Source organism: Mus musculus, chromosome 6 (genome assembly GCF_000001635.26).
Source record: "Mus musculus strain C57BL/6J chromosome 6, GRCm38.p6 C57BL/6J".
NCBI classification, from domain to species: domain Eukaryota; kingdom Metazoa; phylum Chordata; class Mammalia; order Rodentia; family Muridae; genus Mus; species Mus musculus.
The window spans coordinates 116,805,034-116,812,039 of record NC_000072.6 but is presented as its reverse complement, the minus strand read 5'-3'; the positions used below and the strand labels follow the sequence as shown (position 1 = coordinate 116,812,039).

General features: G+C 40.4%; 1 long non-coding RNA gene across 3 annotated transcripts in view; it reads right to left on the bottom strand.

The window, feature by feature from the left end:
- Positions 1-7,006, bottom strand: part of Gm36873 — a 66,058-nt gene that overhangs the window by 48,483 nt on the left and 10,569 nt on the right. Inside the window, exon 4 of one of the 3 annotated variants that reach the window (XR_377980.2) lies at positions 209-325. The exons of the other annotated variants lie outside the window; for them this stretch is intronic. This is a non-coding gene — a long non-coding RNA (predicted gene, 36873). Of the gene's footprint in view, positions 1-208; positions 326-7,006 lie in introns of those variants that run through there. 3 annotated transcript variants of the gene reach the window in all.

The following is a 7,006-nucleotide window of genomic DNA, read 5'->3' as shown; positions in this document are numbered from 1 at the left end:
TGAACATCGCTATACTTTTTGGTAAGCTCAAATGTATATAAAATACATATAAAAGTTTTAAAAGGAGAATAAGAAAATACATATTAGTTGAAAAGAATATAAACTTCAGGCTTTCCACAAAAATTGATATTCTCAAAAAATTTTAAAAAAGGAAAGTTTTCCTTTCCTTTTTATTTTATATACAAGAGTAAGAACTGCAAAGTCCGTGGCCAAGATGTGGGGCAATATCCTTCTGCTGGGTTCCTGGATGAGAAGGCTGCCGGGTATGAGGCTGTTCCCGTGGCATGTTACACAGTAACATCAAACCAACTGGCAGACAAGTTCCCTGTGGGCATGAGTAGAAGCAGACAGGCATTGTCCCAACTCCATAAGTGCAATCGCCCCCAGCTAAAGGCTCAAGCCAAATGACTCTGCCAAACCTAGAAGAGAGCTAGAACTAATTCCTACTATGTCTGTTTAGCTTCTAACATTCTGAGGACAACGCCTGGATGACCACAGGAGTAAATCTGACACAGAGAAAAGCATCCTAAGAAGGGGCTCAGCTCAAACCAGACCTCAGCCCCTGCTTTTCCTCTGTAGTTACTGTGTGTCATCCCTCACCTTGTCTTCAGGGTGCTGATGCTTGGCTGAGTTCCAAGGCTGAGCCTTCCCTTCACATATCAGCTGTGTACAAGGGGCCCAAGTGAAATTTGAGCCTAGCTCATCAACTATAGACATGGGCCATAATGTGACTGGACCTGCTGCCTTCCTGCTATGTCTTAGAAACCATAGGAACTGTCAAGTTCTTTGTTTCTTTGTTCTCAGAAGCAAGATGCCCAGAGCTGACCCATGAAAGCTCAGTAGAAGGGGAACATAGCTTGGCCATTCAGGGTAACATAGTAACCATTTTTCCCAAGCAGTAGCCCCAACCATTGTTAAGTTTTTTGTTGTTGTTGTTTTTTAGAATGAAATTAAATTCCCCACCCCCTACTATGACTTCCTCCTAAGATCAAACCTCTTCTCAAAGTGTTGTCACAGAGTGTATTTGCTCTCTCTGCGTGTTGAGGTCCTCAAACACCTGGAGACAATGGTGTCCTCCGTCTCCTTCTCCCCACTGGATTAGACAGACCGTTTTGATTATACTTCACCCTCATTCATACATGCCATGTTTTCCAGAACGGTCCAGATGTTATTCACTGCCTCAAATGCTCACATTCAGATTTCCTTCTGTAAAACCACATATGGAATCCAAAGTTCCATAGAAAGCACCCAAACGAGAAGACAGCAGGAACACTGCCTCGTTGCTAGAGCTCCTCCCACTTTCTTTATTAACACAGCCAGAGGTAAGCCTTGTAAAGTAATATGCAGCATTGTTGGCCTGCACTAAAGCCAAAAGGTATCAAACACACACTGATGTTTGTACAATTAACTTTAGATGGCCAGTGCTTGGTGTGGATCACTGAATATTATTCACAGCTGAGTGTCTCTGTGGGTAATACACAACTTAATAGCTAATCTTTGATCCCCCAAGAGCATTGGAACCCCTTTTAGTAAAGTGCACTGGTTTATTCTGGTCTGTGCTGCTGTAACAAGATACCATAGAGTATCTACTAAAGATGAAGATTTCTTTTCCCCAAGTTTTGGAGTTTTGAGGAAAACCAGCTATTTAAATCAAAAGCACTGCGGTGGATCCAAGCACACAGTCAGAGATGGGAGGACATCTGAGAGGTTGAGCATTCATGGAGTTCCACTTGCTAGAGATGATCTCACTGATTCCTGGTGAAAAAGTAAAGATTCTCAAGACACTGGGATATGGAGTGATGCTGATTAAGGACAGCGCCTGCCCAAAAGAAGTTCTAAGGATATGTGTGTGCAGTATGGGAAAAGGAGCTTAGGACACCTAGCACTTGGAGGTAGTTTGGGACTATGTATTTGTGGACCTTCAAGAAGGAGATCAGCTACCTACCTACCCATTGCTGTCCACAATGAGTAAGACCAAGGGTGTGCTAAAGAGTAGAAGAAAGAGAGGCAGAAATTGGAGGATCCCTTCAGGGAGACTCTGAATTACTGTTACTAAAACTCCTCTCCCAGTATTCAAAGTCCCAGGAAGCATCTATCCACTTCAATGAAATGCATGCTATCCCCACTCTGAGATGGCCAAGCAAAAGGCTGCAAGCAGAAGCCCCTCTTAGGAAATGAGTACTTGGCAGACGCTTTCCACAAAGAATGCATTCAGCTCTCTCTGACATCTCAACTGAAGACACCCCTGCTTCAGCACACTGCCAAAGGGAAGGCAGTGTGACACATCTTCTTTCATCCCATAAAGAAAGGCAAGAATGTGGAAAACTGGGTTTGACTAGCAAAGGCATTTGACTAGCAGCAACTGGCGACCTTGATCTTAAGAGGGATTCCACAGATTTCAAAGCCTGTATATGATTGGGTCAGCTGTGGCCCAGTGGTTCCATAGTTAAGCCATCTGTGGATTAAACTACCAGTAGAGTCGGATTCATTATAGCAGATCTCTGGGTGATAATACAAGCAGATGAGGGTGACCTGTCATCCAAGAGGTGTGTGTATGAACACTATGTTCATCTCATGTAGGTCCAACACCTTAGCATTTGCCTGGAGCTGCTTGCGTGGCCTTTGCATGGGGTTTGCATGGCATTTGCATGGGGTTTGCATGGCCTTTGAGTGGAGTTTGCATGGGGTTTGCATGGCCTTTGCATGGAGTTTGCATGGGGTTTGCATGGGGTTTGCATGACCTTTGCATGGGGTTTGCATGGAGTTTGCATGGCCTTTGCATGGGGTTTGCATGGCATTTGCATGGGGTTTGCATGGCCTTTGCATGGCCTTTGGCAGCTGTTTTACATCATCTGTGCTTTGAAGCCGTGGTCATGTCTGTTTGTTTTATGAATTTCATTTTCTCCTTCTTTCTGACTTAGGCTGAATGGTTTTCAGTGTCATTCTCAGTATCTCTGATCTCATGTCTCAGTGCCTTAACATTAGTTTTATTGAACAACAAGTCAGTAATACTCAACATAAAACAACTACACCCTAATTAAAACTCAGAAGGACCTTGATAGAAAGTTACACTTTCAAGCATAGCCACTCAGAAAAAAAAAGATACAATAAAATTTTCAGAAATTAGCAAAATTTAGAAGGAACATAAACAATAATACCGCTATTCTAAATATTATACATACCAATCCATTTAAAATTTGCATAATTACATGAGCTATGTATTCTATAGTTAAGAGAAAATTAAATATCTTTTAAAAAACATCTTAATTTTTAAATTTCTCTTTTTTAACTTAAATTTTTTCATACAATATATCTAAGTATTGATTTTATACTTTCAGCATCTTTAAAATCCCAATTATTTAAGGCTCTATATGTTTTTCAGACTATTTCTTTAGATAAATCTTTGATACTTTAAGTCTTTAAGACTTACATATAATATTATGGTTTTCATTTCTTCTTAAATAACTTTAAAAATAGCCTTTCATTTCTTTCTTATTCCAATTATAATCTTGAAGTCGTATGTTTTAAATATTAATTTTATTGTAGGAAAAGGAGCTATCATTTTATTCTTATCTTCTGGATTATTTTATATACAGGCTTTGTATGATCCTCTTTCAAATTCACTAAAACTTTATCAGGAGTAAAGTGCACAGTAGATGTTTGTAGCATTTTTGTTCAGTTTGGAAAGTGATACTTCTTGCAGCAATGGCATTGCTATAAACTTGTTTTATGACTCAACCTATACAAACTAATTTGTGAGTTTTAAATTAAATCCTCTGACTTGTGTTCTTAACTTAAGTTCCTTACAATCTTACCCTATCTTTGGCTCTTAAAGGAAAGTAAACAGACTCCCTCAGACCCTGACCAACTAAGAGTCCTAAGTGAATGCAGAATCTTGATCCTTTAGACTGGGATGGCCGGTGACTCAGTCAAGTGGAGACCAGAAAGCTGGTGACAAAGAATAAAACAAAATTTTGACTTCCTAGAGGTGGGGACATACCCAGCCCTGCAGTCAGAAAGTATACACTGGCTCCAGAAATGGCAAGAAAACAAGAACACACCCTTCCTGGTTACAGGGAAGTATGGGGAATGCATAAACACAGTCACTGAGGCACATTGGGCAGCATCTTTTTTTCCTTAGATAATTTCTTCATTTACATTTCAAATGCTATCCCAAAAGTCCTCTACACCCTCCCCCCACCCTGCTCCCCTATCCACTCACTCCCACTTCTTGGCCCTGGCATTCCCCTGTACTAGGGCATATAAAGTTTGCCAAGGGGCCTCTCTTCACACTGATGGCCGACTAGGACATCTTCTGCTACATATGCAGCTAGAGACACGAGCTCTGGGGGTACTGGTTAGTTCATATTGTTGTTCCACCAATAGCGTTGCAGATCCCTTCAGCTCTTGGGTACTTTCTCTAGCTCCTACATTGGGGGCCCTGTGTTCCATCCAATTGCTGACTGTGAGCATCCACTTCTGTACTTGCCAGGCACTGGCAAAGCCTCACAGGAGACAGCTATATCAGGTTCCTTTCAGCAAAATCTTGCTGGTGTATTCAATAGTGTCTGCGTTTGGTGGCTGATTATGGGATGGACCCCTGGGTGAGGAAGAATCTTTCCACATCCCAGTAGTCAGAAAATTCCCTCCTGGATAGAGACCTGCACATGAGAGAAGCAGCCAGGCAATGGGGCACCATGAGAAGCAAGATTAGCATGTCTCTGTGATGCCTTTGACACTGCTGCTCAAATTAGATCTAGTTTTTCACACGCTGGCATGTATATATTTCATATTTAATGAGCCAATGAAGGCCTATGAGAGATGGGGCAAGGACAGGGACATAAAATGCAAGTTGTATGAATGGAACAGGGGAACGCTGGGATAGGGTGAGGTAGGGGATGAATGCCACATGCAGACCGAGTATTGTAGCAGCTTCCTAAAATATATCCATACACATAATATGAAATGAGTTTAAATAGAGTTACCCTATAATTGGGGACGTCGACTATCCCAGACAGTGTAGACCATCAAATATGAAGCTCAGTGCCTGGCAGGGTTTACTGCTTTTTTTTGATTTGTTGGCTCATGAGTTCCCATCTCTCTCCCTCTCTCCAGCATCACAAGCTATTGGATTATTCCTAATTAATCTGCAGAGCATGATGGTAAGTTCCTTGATGGTAAACAGCTTAATGACTCTTGCTTAAGATGGGGCACAGTGAAATCATGCTTGTACTCACTTGCAAGCCTCATCCTTGCTAGCTAAATTTCAAAGTGCTGGAAAGTGGCATGCACGCCACCAGGAGGGAAAAATAATTAACAGTCTTAGCCAGCTGTGTATGCTTTAAGCTACAAGAATGAATTGTCTGGCAAGGTGTACTCACTGGTGTGAGAGCAGCATGAACACCATGGGAGTAACCAGCTAATCCTGCTGGGATTTAAACCCTACTCTGCAGGATAGAGCTCCTGCCTGGTACCATTAACCGGGCCAAAAGCCATGACTGGCTATGCTATTGGCCATACAGGAGAATCTAATAATATTACTATTATAAATGTAGTAGATGATTATAAATACAGAGACCCACAACTGGTCAAGGTGCATCAGACGAGTCTGAGCCTTTTAACTTTAAAAAGAGGTGCCAGTTGGGTCTGAGACATCCAGCAAAGAAAGGACTGTGTCATTTCATTGTAATTTTAATTGTCTTCTGTTTTTATTTTTATGTTATTTTTGTTTTTATTAACTTACAATCTAGGCTCATGAATTCCTTCCATGGCTCTTTATTAGTTTCCTGCTTTCTGTGGGTACTTTAATTTAAACTAAGGAGTCAGAGCTAACATTCACATAGAAGATAGAATGTGTAATATTTGTCTTTCTCAGTCTGAGGTATCTCATTCAACATGATTATTTTGGACTCCATTCATTTACCTGTAAATCCTACTGCTTCAAGCACCATATTGAACAGAAGTTGAGAGAGTGGACATCTCTGCCTATTTACTAACTTTTGTGGAAAAGCATCATTCTTTTCTATAATTAGCATGGTGTTGGTTAAGAGCTTGTTTTATATTGCCCTTAGTACACAGAAACAGGTCCTCTGTGTTCTGAGATTCTCTAGTACTTTTTTCATAAAACAATGTTGAGTTTTTGTCAAAGGCTTTTTCTGTATCTAATGAGATGATCATGTGACTTCTATCCTTGTGTCTATTTATGTGGTAGATTACATTCATTTTATTCATGTTCAGACATTCTTGCATTTCTGGGATGATGACAATTTGATTATGGTGGATAATCTTTTTTAATGTATTCTTGAATTCTATTTTCAAGTAAAAGTATTTTATTGAATCTATGCTCATCAGACAGATTGGCCTAAAATTGGGTCTTTGACTGTGATATCAGAGTAACAATATTGGCTTCTTATGAATATATAAGTGTCCCTTTCTTTTCTAGTATGTGGAATAGATTGTGGAATATTGGTGTCAGTTCTCCTTTGAAGGTCTGGTATAATTTTGTGGCTAATGCGTCTGGAGCTGAGTTTTTTGAGGTTGGGAGGTCTAAAATTCTTGTTTTTATCTCATTGGTTGATATGGACCTGTTTAAATTATGTCCTTCATTGTGATTCAACTTTGATGGCTCATCTGGAAATTCATGTCATTTAGGTTTTCTATTCTAATAGAATATGCATTAGTAAAGTAGTCATCATGATTCTCTGAATTTCATCAATATCCTTTGTAATGCCTTCTTTTTTTATATATTGTTATTAGGTATTTTCCTAATTTACATTTCCAATGCTATCCCAAAAGTTCCCCATACCCTCCCCAACACTCCCCTACCCACCCACTCCCACTTTTTGGCTCTGGCATTCCCCTGTACTGGGGCATATAAAGTTTGCATGTCCAATGGGCCTCTCTTTCCAGTGATGGCTGACTAGGCCATTTTTGATACATATGCAGCTAGAATCAAGAGCTCTGGGGTACTGGTTAGTTCATAATGTTGTTGCACCTACAGGGTTGC